Source organism: Dromiciops gliroides, chromosome 1 (genome assembly GCF_019393635.1).
Source record: "Dromiciops gliroides isolate mDroGli1 chromosome 1, mDroGli1.pri, whole genome shotgun sequence".
In the NCBI taxonomy this organism is placed as follows: Eukaryota; Metazoa; Chordata; class Mammalia; order Microbiotheria; family Microbiotheriidae; genus Dromiciops; species Dromiciops gliroides.
This window is the reverse complement of record NC_057861.1, coordinates 247784438-247802998: the sequence shown is the minus strand read 5'-3', so window position 1 is coordinate 247802998 and position 18561 is coordinate 247784438.

Sequence of the window (18561 nt, the reverse complement as noted above, 5' to 3'; positions counted from 1 at the left end):
TAAGTCACTCAGGAGCTGTGGCTCCCATATCGGACTGCACAGCCACACTGTGGCTCTTCTAGGCACTGATGCATGGTCATCTGAGACTGGTGGAGGCCTACTACTACTACAATTCCTTCATATTGTATCCATTCTATCTGTCCATACTACAGCTTGTCAATGCCATCTCTAAAATGTGGTACCTGGAACTGAATATAAAACTCAAGAAATGTTCCAAACCAAGTAGAGTTTAGGAGTACTATTGATCTTCCAGTTCTGGGTACATATCACTATTCTTTTTGGACCTTAGTATTATCTTCTTAAGTTTCACTTAGAAATAAAAATTATCATATGATGTATGGCTAAATCTTGGATGATAAGACCATTTTAATTTGGCCCTTGAACATTAGATATACTGCCCATTGTAGGACCATATTAATAACCTTTCTATAGCAATTAGGACCTACTCGGACTTGCATTTTCCCTCATAAAATATCCCAAAGCCCATGGCCATTTCATTCAACTTTGGTGGAAGAAATCTTGCATGGAACAGAAAAATGGCAAGCATCCTCTTATTATCCTAAGATTTTGTTGTATATAGAACTTACACCTTAAGAATCAATTTTTTATAAATGTATTTCATTATTTCCAGTTACATGTAAGGATATTTTTCAATGTTTGTTTTCATAAGATTTTTATTTCCAAATTTTTCTCCCATCCTCCCTTCCCTCCCCGCTTCCCAAGAAAGAAATCAACCTGATAAAGGATAAATAAGTACATTAGTCATATTGTGAAAGAAGAATCAGAGTACAAGGGAAAAACCTCAAAAAAGAAGGGGAAAAACAGCACAAAATTGGAAATGGTATGGTTCAATCTGCATTCAGAATCTATAGTTCTTTTTCTGTATGTAGAGAACATTTTCTATCATGAGATCTTTGAAATTTATTTGGATCATTGCACTGCTGAGAAGACCCAAGTCTATCACAGCTGATCATCACACAATTTTTCTGTTACTGTATACAATGTCCTCCTAGTTCTCCTCTCACTCAGCATCTGCTCATGTAAGTCCTTCCAGGTTTCTCTGAAATCCTCCTGTTCATCATTTCTTACGGCACAATGGTATTCTATTATATTCATATACCACAACTTGTTTAGGCATTCCCCAATTAATGGGCATTCCCTCACTTTCCAATTCCTTGACACCATAAAGAGAGTTACTATAAATATTTTTGTACATGTGGGTCTTTTTACCTCTTCTATGATCTCTTTGGGATACAAACGTAATATTACTGGATCAAAGGGTATGAACAGTCCCATAGCCCTTTGGGCATGGTTCCAGATTGCTCTCCAGAATGGTTGGATCAGTTCACAACTCCACCAACAATGCATTACTGTACCCATTTTTCCACAGCTTCTACAATATTTATTATTTTCCTTTTTTGTCATATTAACCAATCTGGTAGGTATGAGGAGGTATGTCAGAGATGTTTTAATTTGCTTTTTTCTAATCAATAGTGATTTAGAGCACTTTTTCATATGGCAAGAGATAGCTTTGATTTCTTCATATGAAAACTGCCTATTCATATCCTTTGACCATTTCTCAATTGGGGAATGACTTGCATTCTTATAAATTTGATTTTGTTGCCTATATATTTTTGAAATGAGGCCTTTATCAGAAATACTGGCTGTAATAAATATTACCCAGCTTTCTGCCTCCCTTCTAATTTTCACTGCATTGCTTTTGTTTGTACAAAACCTTTTTAATTTAATATAATCAATGTCATCCATTTTGCATTTCATAATATTCCCTATCTCTTCTTTGGACATAAGAAGTTTTCCTCTCCATAGATCTGAGAGGTAAACTATTCCTTCCTCTCCTAATTTACCTGTGGTATCATCCTTTATATACAAATCACATATCCTTTTTGACCTTATTTTGGTTTATGGTGTAAGATGTTGGTCTATGCCTAGTTTATGCCATACTATCTTCCAGTTTTCCCAGCAGTTTTTGTCAAATACTGAATTCCTATCCCAGAAGCTGGAGTCTAGCTTTATCAAACAGTAGATTACTATAGTCATTTACTACTGTGTCTCCTGAGCCTAACCTAGTCCATTGATCCACCACTCTATTTCTTAGCCACTACCAAATAGTTTTGATGACTTCTGCTTTATAGTATAGCTTCAGATTTGGTACAGCTAGCCCACCTTCCTGTACATTTGTTTTCATTAGTTTCCTTGATATTCTTGACATTTTCTTCTTCCAGATGAATTATGTTATCATTTTTTCTAACTCTATAAAATAATTTTTAGGGAGTCTTATTGGTATGGCACTGAATAAGTACATTAATTTAGCTAGAATTGTCATTTTTATTATATTAGCTCAGCTTAAGAATCAATTTAATCCAAAGTTAATGAAAGCATTAATTCAGGTTAACCTTTCATGCATATTGTGTAGATATATAATCCAAAAGAGATGGTGTGGTATAATTAATAGGTCCTTAGACTTAAAGCTAGGAAGACTTGGGCTTCAGACAATTACTAGGTGAGTGAATCTTAGCAAATCACTAAACCATACTTTGCCTCAGTTTTCTCACCTGTAAAAAGATGTGCTTGAACTTGATGGTCCCTAAATTTCCTTGCACCTCAATAGAAATAATCCCATCATTCTTTACTTATTTGTTGCTCTTTGTACCCTGTTTCCTGTGATGAAACTTTTTTTTGTTCTGATTCTTTTCTTATTTTTTTTTCAGTCTACCATGGAACATAGAACCCTGCAGCATATTTGTTATCTTGGAGAAGAATAGTACAAAAGCTGAGAGGAGAGTCAGAAAAAGGAATTTCATGACTGTGTTTCTTTCTTCCTTCTAATAACCTTTATCCCTCTTCTATTTCTTTCTTTCTCCCCTGACTTTCTCATTCCTTAATCTTAAAGTGATAAAATAATAATTTTCTTTTTTTTTATTATTTTTTTAGTGAGGCAATTGGGGTTAAGTGACCTGCCCAGGGTCACACAGCTAGTAAGTGTTAAGTGTCTGCAGGTACTCCTGAGTCCAGGGCTGGAGCTCTATCCACTGCGCCACCTAGCTGCCCCTAAAATAATAATTTTCACCTATGGTAAAAGGAAGACATTATTCAAAACAAGAGCAATAAAATATTTAGTGCTTTGACACACTATGCCACCTGATTATGTTTTAGAGCAAATGTTAACAGGATTTAAAGGAAGTTTATTCTTGAGGAGTCTAAATGCTGATTTGTTATATAGTGTTTTTAACTATAATGTCTTACTTTGGAGACTTCATCAATTATTTAAAAGCCAATCATTTCCTTAGGGTAATATTTCTTTCTTCTAAACATATTCTGATAGTTTTGAGATTGCTAGTACTTCCATCAGTGACAGATCATGGTGACACAGTTCACTGGGAGGTCACACCAATGTCCTTGCTTTTTCTTTTTCAATCTTAGTTCAGTTTCCAAAGTTATCTAGATCAATCACTTAGTGTTTATGGTGAGGAATCAGCTGACCAATTCCTCAAGTTTCAATCTGCTTCGTAATTTTGTTTTTTTTCTAAGTCAAACCATAACTTTACAGTGGCCTGTTGATGTTTATGAATTCACAATTATTTGGCTGCCTTGAGTGACTTCCTGAAGAAATATATATTCCAAATGTGAACCAACAGTAAGGTATGTTGTTCATGTTTATCAATTCTTTCTGCCATTTCCATTTTGAAAAATGGAGCTATTATACTGGTCAAGGATTTCTGAAGAAATTATTTTAAAATATTATAAATTATAGGAATAGAATGATGTACTTAGTTTTTATAAAATGTTATAAATAATAATCAGATTAAAATTATATAATCAAAACATCAATCATATTATAAAACCAGTACTACAAATAGAATTCTCAATTTCTTGCTGAAACATAATATAATCCCTGATATGTTAATGTAAATGACTTAGGTTGAATTGATTCAATTATTATAGATTCTATTAAAAAATGAGGTATGCGGGGCAGCTAGGTGGCACAGTGGATAGAGCACTGGCCCTGGAGTCAGGAGTACCTGAGTTCAAATCCGGCCTCAGACACTTAACACTTACTAGCTGTGTGGCCCTGGGCAAGTCACTTAACTCCAACTGCCTCACTAAAAAAAAAAAAAAAATGAGGTATGGTGAAATAAAGAAGAACTATCACTGTGTATGGCTTATCTGGTATTGCCACTTAGAATTAGTGTGAAGCATCCATACGTAAATTTTTGTGAGTAAGAACACCCTCGTTCTGTTGTCTTATTGGATATTTACAGGTATTATTAACAAACAAAATTTATTTAAATCCCAGTCAATCAAGCATCTCTTTGTTCCTGAAACCATAGAATAAATCCAAATTCTGATAACATTTTTGTTTGTTTTTGTTTTTGCAGGGCAATGAGGATTAAGTGACTAGGGTCACACTGCTATTAAGTGCCAAGTGTCTGAGGCCAGATTTGAACTAAGGTCCTCCTGAATCCAGGGCTGGTGCTTTATCCACTGCTCCACCCAGCTGCCCCCAAATTCTGATATCTTGATATTTCACAATGTCCAAGGGAAATAGAAGCAAATATATGAAAAATACCCAGATTTGTTGATAACATTTTAAATAGAACATTTATGAAGGAAGCAGAAAAGGGAAAGGGACATAGGGATAAAAAAAGAGAGTAAAAAGAAGTCTGAGTCACAATGAATTAATGAAAATTTGGAGTGCTCATGGCATTCTTTCCTTATTTTATTTAGTGATTTTATTTATAGTGGGTAAAAATTTGAACTAAATGGGAAACAGGTTGAAGGGATCAAAATGATAAGTGGGAAAAAGTGAAGACATTAATTCTGAATATATTTCTGTTGCTAATTGATGAAAAAAATATTATACGAATAAAGTCAAAAAAGTTTCCAAATTTCTTTGTCAGGAAATGGTGATATTTTTACTAAGAGATGATGTGGTAATTGAGGAGCGAATCAGTTTTTAATGCAAGTTCATTTGTAAAATACGTCAAAGGAAGATGAGTGGATACTACTTTGGAACTTCAAAAAAGATTCCTAGACAAGAGTAGATTAGTCAGCATTTTTTTACTTGCAAGCAAGTGAGATGTATGCAGGACGTATGAATATAACTAATTAGCTCTTTCTATAATACTTTTATATAGGCAATCAATAAATCAACAGATATCATCAATCCATTGTGTTTGGCTACCAGATTTTTTTTGGCTACTTCATTTTCTGTGAGCTGCTCTCCTTGGTCTGAACTCCACAAACATCATGGCTCTCCCATGATAAGCTTATTACCTGAAATCCCATCATCTTGGAGACTGATTCAGATTGGAAACAACACCTCAGTAATCTCACTTGCCTCTCCTCTTTCATTGCAGGGATGAAAGACAGAGTAACGAAGTCTTCCTAAGGCATACCTTTTTAGAAGACTCAGATTTCCCAAGGAACTTCATTTTTCATTAGTTGCTCTGCTTGTTTTCAACTCCACAAGCACCATGGCTCCCTCCCTTCTTCTTCCCCTTTCATGCCCCACCCCCATTTCAACTTCCTTTTGTGTTTTGTCTTATCCCAATTAGGTTATAAGCTCCTTGAAGGTAGGGACAGCCATTATTTTGTTATTCATATCCCCAATGCTTAGCACAGTCCCTGGCACATAACAGATATTTAAATGTTTATTGACTAACAGTTTTGTGATTGTAATATAATGTGACTATCAGGATACAGAAGTATGTGGAAACCTTTGAGTTTGGTCTTGTGGTTTTCCATTATTATGTAAAAGGCAAGATGGAGCCCCCCAAATCCATTAGTTTCTGCTCCAAGACCATGACAAATGCTGTCTCGCATAAAGCAGTTGAGAAGGAAATAAATGTATGGAGATGAGCATATTATTTTTTGCAGATGATATAAGGAGCAAGATGACAGAGTTGAAATGAGACATTATCTAGCATTTTTAAAAACCATGATATTATCTTGTCAATAACAGTAATAAAATAACCAGAACTCAATTATATCTGTCTATACCTAATACAACTAAAATGGCTATTAAGATGCTGTTGGAAAGAAAGGATTATTAGATCTCACCATATGCAGGAAGCTTTTATTAGAGGCAACACAGTGTTGAGAGTTCAGAATGATCAATTCTCAAGACAATCCAATGATTAGAAGATTCCTAAGGAAATTGAAAGATCTTAGTTCCTTAAATTTAGGTTGGTAACTAATGTGTGCAATTCCTTTAAGGTCATAATATACACCATTATTGCCTTTGTTCCTGCCTTATTCTCTATTGGACTTTAATTTTCAGGAGGAAAATTTGTGATCTGTCCCAATGTCTGGAATGTATGTTACACAATAAAGGTTTATTCAATGAATATATATATATATATATATGTATATATATGTATATATATATATATATATGTAATTAACATTATAAACTCAACTTTATAAGTTGTGGAGAGAAAACAAAAAGGGTAACAAAGTACAAACCTTTGTATTTTATTTACAATTTTTTCATGTTATAATTATTGTTTGTTTTCTGGTAATGTTTGATTTCATCAGATAGGTTGGAGGAAAATCAAATGATTTAAGGGTTCTTAAAAATTTCTTCCTTGCATTACAATGAAAAAATTTTGGTTGAGAATTAAAAACTATAAAAAACAAACACACATTTGATATAACATTAAATATAAAATAAAATGGTTACATTAAAGTTGTTTTCAACATTGCTGTTTTTAGGCACAATGCCAGTGGAGATCAACAACCATTCTGATCTTGTAGTCTAATTAAACTATCTGGAGGCACTGAGAGTTGGTAACTCGTCCTGGATTTTATAGCCCTTCTGTGTAAGCATATGGACTTATGTCCAAATCATCTTAACATTGAGGTTGGCTTTCAATCCCACACATACTGTGCTCTGACTTAAAGTTTCTCAGTTGATGATGGTGTTGCAACATCAGTTGGTCAACCCATATGGTTATTAATTAAGGAGATGGAAAACCTGGTCTAAAATTGACACTCATCTATCTGGAAGATGAGCAAATTGAAAAATGATGAACACACTAACAGATACTGGGTTTTATGTTCCATGAAACATATACATATGCATCAATACACAATAGTTTAAAAAGTTTGAAATGATTGTTTCCTTAGTGTGATTTTTTTACAAAAAATTTTAGCACACCCTATATCTGTATTTATGAAAGCTGACATCCATATTATTTTGCCCTTATTTTCCATTTTGTTTTGCCTTTACTCTTATCAAGCAACATTCCTTTTATCTTTCATGATATCCTGAATTACTCCCCTCTAACACTAGGCACTTCCCTTTGGACTAGGGATTTTATGATTCCCAGTCCAAAGCAAGCAAGAAAGTCATCATTATGACTAGATGTTCTGAAGTTATATCTCCTGATCCTTAGTGATTATTATAGCAAAACAATATTGTCTTCATACCACCTTCATTTCATACTATTTCATAGTGGTCTCCAACATTTCATTTTTCATCTGTAAGAAGGAAGATACCCAGCCTTCAGAAGAAGGAGACTTTGAAAATTGAACAATTTGCCATGGAATACAAAGGAGTAGGAAGCATTGTGCTAAAACATCAACATCAAAAGTATTTTTTTAAACACATAGTCTACTTTTTGAGCCATGATGTTTCAGGCTTGATATGTGAACATTATTTCTGGAATGTTTCTGAGAAGTTATTTTCATGCCAGCCTGGAGTCTAATTAGTAGCTTTATCCTATAACCATGTAATATTATTTATGCCCAAGTTCAAGAACTGCTATATTAGAAAAATCAACACAAAAGGAATGGGGAAAAAATTGCAATCAAGTAATGTAAGAGTAGGCAGCATGGCAGAGTAGAAAATCTTGAATTCAGAAATCTTTGATGTCTTTCCTAGTTTGCTGTGTGACTTTGGAAGGAAAGAAGGGAATAATATTTATTAAACCCCTACCCTACATGCTGGGCACCATGCCAAACACTTCATAAATATTATCTTGTTTGATCCTCAAAACTCTGTTAAGTAAGTTCTGTCATTCTCATTTTGCAGTTGAGGAAACTAAGGTAAAGATTAAGTGACTAGCTCAGCAACACATAGCTAGTAAGTGTTTGAGGCCAGATTTAAGCTCAAGTCTTCCTGAGTCCAAGCCTGACACTCTATTGCAAATAATTTAACTTTTTGTGGCTCAAATTCCATATTGTTAGAATATTATAACTGCTCTATATATCTCACATGGTAATTGTTCAGTTATCTTTAATAAATTCCACTTTTAAAAAATTGGTGCTTTTTAAATACTATTTTACAGTTTACAAAGTACTTTATCATTTTTCTTGTCCTTACAAATTACTATGACTATAGGTAGCTTTGATTATTTCACCTGAAAACTTCATAAGCTTTGATCATCTATCAATTGTCAAATGGCTCTTATTTTAACAAATGACTCAGTTCTCTATGTGTTTGAGAACTGAGGCCTATCAAACAAACTTGCTTCAAATTTTTTTCACAGTTACTATTGCTAACTGAATTTCCCTCCATCCTACTTCCTCCCAATTTACTCTATTCTTTATGCCTTTTCAACCTTTCCCCCCTCAAAGGTGTTTTGCTTCTGACTGCCTTCTCCCCCAGTCTGCCCTCCTTTCTATGACCTTCCCCACCTTATCCCCTTCTTCTCCTACTTTCCTGCAGGGTAGTATAGATTACTATAATCAAGTGAATGTGTATGTTGTTCCCTCTTTGAGGAAATTCTGATGAAAGTAAGGCTCATTCATTCCCCAGCACCTCCCCCATTTTCCCCTCCAATGTATAAGCTTTTGTTTGCTTTTATGTAAGATAATTTACTCCATTCCACCTCTCCCTTTCTCTTTCTCCCAGTGCATTCCTCTCTCACCAATTAATTTTATTTTTTAAATATATCATCCTTTCATATTCAACTCACACCTGTGCCTTCTGTCTAAATATGCTCCATCCAGCTGTTCTAATAATGAGAAAGTTTTTATGAGTTACAAGTATCATGTTCTCATGTAGGAATGTAAAGAGCTTAAACTTTTGATATCCCTTATGATTTTTTTCCTATTTACATTTTATGCTACTTGAGGGTCTTGTATTTGAAAGTCAAATTTTCTATTCAGCTCAGGTCTTTTCATCAAGAATGCCTGAAAGTCCTATCTTTCATTGAATTCCCATTTCCACCCCTGAAATATTATACCCAGTTTTTCTGGGTAGGTGATTCTTGGTTGTAATCTCAGTTCCTTTGCCCTCTGGAATATCATATTCCAACCCTCTGACCCATAAATGTAGAAGCTGCTAAATCTTGTGTTACCTTGACTGTGGCTTCACAATACTTGAATTGTTTCTTTCTGGCTGCTTGCAAAATTTTCCCCTTGACCTGGAAGCTCTGGAATTTGGCTATAATATTCCTGGGAGTTTTCTTTTTAGGATATCTTTCAGGAGATGATTGGTAGATTCTTTCAATTTCTATTTTACCTTCTGCTTCTAGAATATCTTGGAAATTTTCCCTGACAATTTCTTGGAAGATGATGTCTAGGCTCTTTTTCTGATCATGGATTTCAGGTAGTTGAATAATTTTCAAATTATCTCTCCTAGATCTCTTTTACAAGTTGGTTGTTTTTCCAATGAGTTATTTCACATTGCCTTCTATTTTTTTCATTCTTTTGGTTTTGTTTTAATGTCTCTTGATTTCTTATAAAGTCATTAGTTTCCATTTGCTCAATCCTAGTTTTTTAAGGAATTATTTTCTTTGGAGAGCTTTTGTACATCCTTTTCCATTTGGCCAATTTGGCTTTTCAATGCATTCTTTTCCTCATTGGCTTTTTGGTCCTCTTTTACCTTTTGGCCTAGACTGTTTTTAAGGTGTTATTATCTTCAGTAGTTTTTGTGTGTCTCCTTTACCAAGGTGTTGATTTTTTGTCCATGATTTTCTTGTATCACTTTTATTTCTCTTATTGCTTTTCCCTCTACCTCTCTTACTTTATTTTTATTTTATTTTTTTTTTTTGCAGGGCAATGGGGGTTAAGTGACTTGCCCAGGGTCACACAGCTGGTAAGTGTCAGGTGTCTGAGGCTGGATTTGAACTCAGGTACTCCTGAATTCATGGTCGGTGCTTTATCCACTATGCCACCTAGCCACCCCCTTACTTTATTTTCAAAGTCCTTTTTGAGCAGATATATGGCTTGAGACCAGTTGACATTTTTCTTGCAAGATTTGGAGGTAGGAGCTTTGACTATGTTATCTTCTTCTGAGGGTGTATTGTGATCTTCTTTGTCACCATAGAAATTTCTAAGATCATTTTTTTCTGTTTGCTCATTTTTCTAGCCTATTCCTTGACTTCTAACTCTTTGTTAAAGTGGAGCACTACTTCCAGGGTGGAGGGTGCACTATTCCAAGCTTCAGGGGTTTTGTGCAGCTGTTTTCACAGATACTTCTAGGAATTTGTAAGTTTTTAGTTCTTCCAAGATAGTATGATTTAAGGAGAGATATGTTTATTATTCTCCTGGCCTATGCTCTGATCTGCAAACAATAACATTCCTGCTTTTCTGACCTGGAACTGTGAACAGAATTCCAGTTCCACTCTGGTTGCAAGCTCTTGTATGCTTCTGGTCCTGCCCCACCTGAGACTGCCACTCATGACTATGACCTGGATCCTAGTATGGGCAAAACAACAGACCAGATTTGAACTCAGGTCCTCCTGAATCCAAGACCAATGCTTTATCCACTGTGCCACCTAGCTGCACCTAAAATTGTTTTTACATGTAAGCAGGGGAAAATAAAATACTATATAAATATTCTAAAAATTAATATCCTATCCATTTTTGTTGATATTTATGTGTGTATATATTGCTTCTCTGCTAATTTTTATTTTGTGTTCTTTAAAATGTAAGTCACACAAATTCTAAATTTATTGAGTAATTTATTATAATGTTTGTTGGAGCCTAATTTCTATGAAACAACTTTCCAGTTTTCCAAGTACTTTTAATAAAAAAGAGAATCTTTACTAGGAGATTCATGGTTTAGCATTTAAGAAACACTAGGTTATTGAAATTCATTATTTCTGATTCTCCATTATCTAGTCTGTTGCAACGATGTTCTTTTAAGCAGTAGCAAATGATTTTGATGGTTTTTTAAAATATGATTTGAGATCTAGAAGAAATATTTCTCCTTCATTCTTTTCCCCAATTATTTCCCTTGATATTTTTGATCTCTTGTTCATCCACATGAATTTTATTATTTTATCTCGCTGTATTCCTCTTGTGTTTTAATTGGCATAGTATTAAATCTGAAAGTTAATTTGGTAATATTGTAATTTTTATTATATTGGCATGCCCTAGATATAAGAACTGAATATTTCTCCAGTTATTTAAGCTGTCTTTTGTTTATTTAATGAGCATTTTGTAATTAAATCTATATAACTATTGATTTACTTTGGCAGGCTGACGCCTGAATGTTTTATGCATTTTGTAGTTACTTTGAATTTTATTATTGTCTCTTAGATTTTTTTTTAATATTGTACAAATATATTGAAAACACAATTTCTCCACAGGTATTCCAACAAAGGTGGAACACCAGGGAAAGTCATGCCTGGTAAATCTAAGGTAAAACCCTAAGGTATCATCTTTCTTATCTGAGATCATAAATCTCTCACAAAGGAAAATGACCAGATGAGAAAATTGGAAGGATGGTGGGTCAGTATCACAGGTGCACTATCTGGGATCTGAACATGGCCATTGCTTTCTCAATCCGTCCTATGAACAAAATTCTACCTCAAACTCTGTGCTCAAAATAGGCATAATCAGACAGTGGCTGCACTTTTTCTTTGGCTCCACAGTGGGATTGAGAACTCAGCTTTTATACCCAGAGAACAGCTAGGCAAGCAATAGTATTAGCTCTAACTACAATTCAGGATTCAGCACCCTTTCTGCCCCCAAGCTCAGAACTGGACTAGGCAGGCTGAACTATAATTCTGAAAAAGCTGAGCTTATTTTAACATTACCAAATTAATTTTCACACTTAATACTATACCAATTACAATACCAGGGTATACATTACGGACAGGCCCTGAAGGGCACTGCAACTAGTAACAGTACACTAGAGCTACACATAGGGGCAACTATGTTACCTAGACCAAAACTGGGATCTGGATTTCAGAAAATCTAGTATGACCATCATCAGACTGTGTAGGGTCTGATGCAAGTTTATGATTCATTAGCTCTAGCCACACTTGTGATCTTTAAAAACACAATATTCAATACTCAAAGAATATACCCACAGGATCCCAGATCAGAATCATGGAAAATCATAACAGTCTCACTAGAAGGTCATAGAGTTTAGACTTAAAGCTAATTAGTCTTTAGTGAAGTGAGGCTGAAAAATTGAATAAAGAAAAGATAAAGAGCTATTTTAATGACAGGGATGCCCACTACTCATGCCCAGAAGAATTAAAAAAAAAACACACTCCAGAAAACCTACAAGCAGACACTCAAAGAACAATACAGTTAGGCTACAAGATCAATTATAATCCTAAAAGAGGTAAAGCTAGAATTTAAAAAGAAGAAAGGTGATATTATAATTGAAATGAGAGCAGTAGAGGAAAAATTAGAAATGAAATGACTGTTTTTGAGGAATGACTTAGAATTGGAACTCATAATGTAGATCTTTTAAAAGGGGCAAAACATTGCTAAAGTGACAAATTCCTTGAAAATTAGGAAGAACTGGGTAGAAATTAATGACTCCATGATACAAGAAATACACACATACACATATATGTAAAAAAGGATTTTTAAAGTAGAAAACTATGTTTGTGCTTTAAAAAATCATTTGGAAAACAAACAGGAGAGAATTTAAGAATTATCCTACTACAACTATTACTAACATAAGTGACTTGGAATAATATTCTAAGAAATATTTAAAGAATATGGCTCAGACATACTTAAAAAAAGAAGTCAAGGAGAAAGTGTAATTTTCTCTCTCTTCTATTTTCTCTTTAATCCTATGCACACACACATACAAACATATAATAGGATATGTGTGTATGTGTATGTATACAAACAAAAATTCTTTTGCCTCTTTCTGTATTTCCTAGAATTAAAACTTCAAAAGGTAGGACCAAGTTGAAGTTCCCTCTTCCATCCTATTTCTGTTATTGCCTTTGTAGTATTTGTTTCCTCCTCCACCTCCTTTTTTTTCCTATTGTACTTCATTCTAAGAAGTATCAGTCCATGAGGGAAATAATAAGGAAAAAAAGGATTGCCCATGTTAAAAATTTTCCTATGTCTTAAACCAGACATTCCAGTTCTAACCCTGCCCTCTCCTTGATCATTCTCTTTCCTGTTTCACATTCTATCTCCTTGATAGGTTGGTGATCTTCTATTTTTCTGGATTACAGTTATACTGGTATCTCTGATAATAATTTTCTGTTTCCTGAGGTAAAATGTTCTAAGTGGAGGCATAAAACTTTATCATGTGTTCTCTTTGAAAACCAAATCCCTGTAGATTAGAACCATTACACAATTCTCAGTACACATTAAATATATCTTTTCCCCTATGTTAGTAATCTCCAATAGGACCTTCCTCCCACACTGAGACAAGATCTCCCCCATTTTTTACTGCTACTTCAATCACTCCCTCTCCTACCTCTTCCAATCTCCCATGGTCCCTATTTTTGCTGAGCAACTGTAGGAGCTATCTTAGCCCTCATTGTTTACTCATGGAATTAATTAGGGTACCTTTTATATTTTTCTATATTTAATCTTCCCTTTCCTCTTTAAGGAAATGTCTTATTGCTCAATTCAATCCCCCAAAATATATTTATTCACTTCTAGGGGTTATCATGCTTAGTCTTTAGTATTTCACATATTCTCCTCTCTAGAATCACTTTTGCTATTTACATTTGTATTTTATCTTCCCATCATGACTTTTTAGAAGAAATCTTTAACATAGCCTCTTTGTTGTTTTGTTTCTATTTTTGTTTTTCACCCCCTAGGTATTTTTTTCTTTGTTTGAAACAAATGTCATTTTGGGTTACAGGTTTAGCTCCCTTGTTTTTTATCTAATTCTTTTTAATGGAAAAAAATCAATTCATACATGCAAAATAAGTGGGAAGTTGAATTTACTAAGGAATAAAAATGTTTCTTTTATTGAATGTTCATTATATACCAGTGGTTGAACTCTAAGTAATATCTATTAATCTTAGCATAAATGAACTGGTTTTCTTTCTTTTTCATATTTGTTTTCAATAGATCTGCAGGAAGGAGTAGGATGACATTTCAGGTTTTATGTATTTGTTAAGTTTTGTTTAGGGCTAAAATTCTAGCTAAACTGTCTAAAATATCTAATGAGTGGTCGCCAATAAATTATAAGCTTTAGCAAGAGTTAGACTTTTAAGCATTTATTAAGGAGAATAAGAGTTTAGTAAAGAGAGAAGAAAAGGCCTAGATTCCTATCTATTAAAGTTAGAGCACATTTCTAGCTCCCCTCTCCACCAGCGTCCTCAGGAAAGAGAGCCAGACCGAGCGCCAGTCTCTTCCTTCCTCCTCCCACTAGTCTGCGTCACTTCCTGATGCCAAAGAAAAGACTCCTGGTCTTGCCCTCAAAGACCTTCGCTTCATGGGCAGAACTCTTCTACAGTAAGTCTCCAGCAGGTGGCGTTATTCCAATCGTTACAGTCCCCCCCCTGTTGTTCCTCAAGAAACAAAATGTTTCCTTGATGGAACAGTAAAAAAAATATAATAACTATTGCTAACTAATAATATGTGAACAACAATATAGAAAAGGAAGAGAGGAAAGTTTTGTCCAGGGGGGCGATTTTTTGTCCTCATGAACCGACGCTTTGACATTGGTCTTGCAAAGGGAGGGCCTCTGCAGAGAGTACATATTACAGATGGTGTATATTATAACCGAAAAAGAAAAGAGAAAAAACCAAAACAAAACTGTTCATTTAAAGTCTCTGAAAGTCTTTTCTCAGATGTCCTCTAGGTGTAGTCGTGGAATGGAAGTATTCCAATCATTACAGTTTCATCTAATTATTGATTAGAAATTAGTACAGATGTAACTTCTGCAGTATGTTAGAGTGTGATATAAAATAAAGCATAGATAAATCACATGCCTTTCATATGTAGGGCTTCCACTGATAATACCACTTCGGTGCCTAGTTGTTATGCAATTCAAAATTTTGCTTTACTGTGCCCATATAATTCTACTGAATATAGAATTTTAAATATATATGTATATATATATATATAAAATTTATAGTTACATATTTTTATGTCATCCCTCAAACTTTATGAACAGAAATACCCCAATTAAAATCACCAAACACCCTTCTCTTCATTGGGTCATGTTTGTGCTCAGCACACATAGAAATGAATCTCTCTTTAATTCTTTTTCAGGGGGGCAGGGCAATAAGGGTTAAGTGACTTGCTTGGGGTCACACAGCTAGTGTCAAGTGTCTGAGGCTGGATTTTAACTCTGGTCCTCCTGAATCCAAGGCCAGTGTTTTATCCACTGTGCCACCTAGCTGCCCCCTCTTTAATCCATTTTTCTGGCAGAGACATTCATATTTAGTGTGAACTTGTTTGGCAAGTGAAAGTACATGTATGTCCATGAAAAACTATTCATTTTTCAGGATTTTCAGTCATTTTCTTCATGATTTCATTTGTATTAACAATGAACTTAAAAAGTAAGTCATATTATCAACTTCAGAAAGTAGTTTTGCTAATCAGTAAAAGAAGGCTGAGGGGGCAACTAGGTAGCACAGTGGATAGAGCACTGGCCCTGGATTCAGGAGGACCTGAGTTCAAATCTGGCTTTAGACACTTAACACTTACTAGCTGTGTGACCCCAAGCAAGTCACTTAACCCCCAATTGCCTCACTAAAAAACAAACAAAAACAAAACAAAAACAAAAAACAAAAGAAGGCTGAAAGAAGTATAAAAAGGACCTTCCACAATAGGTATAGACAAGTAGTTCAGACTCTATATTCTTTGTATACAACCATAGAAAGTAATAACTTCCAGGAACAAATTCATAGCATCTCTTTCTGAAACTCTAATGTTGTGACCAATAGGATTTTAAATATGGTACGTACTGTTTCTCATATAACCAAGCATTGGTTGAAAAATCAAAGTGACCAAAGAAGTAACCATTTCAGTTTATGTGAATATTTTGACACTGTGGAACTTACCCAAGCCATTCTATCTGTTGTAAAATAAGGCCCAGTGGTCTTGAAACCACCATGTCATTCTCCTTTTGCAGAAGGATATATGGAGTTAATAGAATCTAAGCATGTAAAACATTGCTTCAAGTTTAGGCCATGGAAAAATACTGTAAAAATACTGTAAAAAACAATATCTTGCCAATTAGCTGTTTATCATTCCCCCAATGTACCTTTGTAGTTCAAAAATCCCTTATGTGCCCTGAACCTTCGCATGCAAACTGGAAATCTTCAGGTGGTCACCAAGAGTAAGGTTTAAGTATTCCACTTTCATAAGGGTACTTTGCAGTAGATCTCCACTCCCTGGTAGTATATCTTCTGTTCTTGGGAGCATGCTGATTCTATAGGACCAAGACTTCCTGCCTGAATGGACCACTTGAATGGAATCATACCCTATCTGCTCCGTGGTGCAATGCCATCCATAAGTATTATTCTATGTTAATGTGTATATGTCTGATGCATATTGTATCCCTTTCTCCTCTTTTCTATTCCCCTTTATCTCCCACTCGTCTCTACTATTTGTCAATAACATTTGAATATTGAATTGGTCCCCATTTTTATGACATTATTTATGACAATTGAACTCAGTGTTAAGGAGTTTGTTTTTCCCAACAGCCTGGCTGATGAGCCTTTTCTTAGACATAAATCTGGTCCCTGAGGCTTTAATTTTTGATATTTGCACTTCTAATAGGTCCTTCTGAGAGAGACTTCTTTATGCCAGAGGACTGTCACAAGACAATCTCCTCTCACCAGTAAGTATACATTGTGAAGAGCTTAGACATCCTTTTAGTGTTACTACTTTTCTTTGTTAAGTTCAAGATTTAAGCATTTAATAGGTGTCATATCAATTATTTAGCTCCACCTTGATGTTGTGAATCACTCTTTTCATATAAGAACTATTTAAATAATTTGGTAATAGTTCAATTATGTTTGATAAACCAGTGTTTGTAACTTAGAAATCCTACCAGCATCACTGAGACAACATTTCAAATTGTAAATCTCCTTTTGAAATTATAGTTCTCAGAGGAGATGGCTTTGGGGTCTAATTTGTGTTTAAAATATATAAAAGAATTAAGAGAGTTTCACATAGCCTAGATGATATTAAGAAAGGCAGAAATTTAATCACTTAAGGTGTAGCTTCACTAGCAAAAAGAAATGGAAAATTATAAAGATAAATCAGGCCTGAAATATCTAGGAAACTGATACCAAAGGGCTGAGGAGCTTTTCTTGGAATTTGAATATGTTAATTAATATGCTAAATTTCCCTTCTATATTTTGTATTATACAAGAAATTAGTCACTGGTCAGTTATGCCATTGACCAAATTTCTAAAATCTGTAATAAAGAAGAATATACTCAATGGCAAAACTCTACAGACCATAATTGAACCTTTAATTGGTGATTTATATGACTCTTTAGGATCTTGAAATGCATTTAGTTGATCTTTTTGTACATTAATTATCTTGTTTCCTGTAAGTGGTCCCAAGAACCAACTAATAGAAGTTTCCAGTTGGTAGACTTCCTTCCAACATAGATCCTTCAGACCAGTTTCCTTTTGTTGACTCTTTTCCTCCAAGAGAAATAATTACAGTCATTGGATATTTATTTTATAAATGAGTTAGGCAAAATTCTATCTCTATAACAAAATCAACACTGTATTAAATTTTCATTGTATTATATAACTATTTGTTTAATTTATCTCAATTTAATTTAATGAAGTGAATCCCAAAAGTCTTGTACTTTTAATTATACTAAAGCTTTGAAATGAACTAAAACTTTTGGGACACCCTGAATTTATTAAGAAAATGATACTATATTTTTTTTTTGTGTGTGTGTGTGTGTGTGTGTGTGTGTGTGTGTGAGGCAATTGAGGTTAAGTGACTTGCCTAGGGTCACTCAGCTAGTAAGTGTAGTGTCTGAGGCCGGATTTGAACTCAGGTCCTCCTGAATCCAGAGCCGGTGCTCTATCCACTGTGCCACCTAGCTGCCCCAAAATGATACTATATTAAGTGCTGATGACACAAAGATTAAAAAAGGCATAGTACTTAACAATCTATAATGTAGTTGTAGAGATAAGATATGCCCTTCTTTACCACCTGAACACATTTCAAAAATAATAACAAATATAAGTGTAATAGCTTACATTTTTAGAGCACCATTGAGATTGTAAAGTACTTTTTTCATTATATGCCAGGAGGGGAACAGAATCAAGAAGATAGCATGTGATGGGGGGCAGCTTGGTGGCACAGTAGATAAAGGATCAGCCCTGGATTCAAGAGGACCTGAGTTCAAATGTGACCTCAGACACTTGACACTTTCTAGCTGTGTGA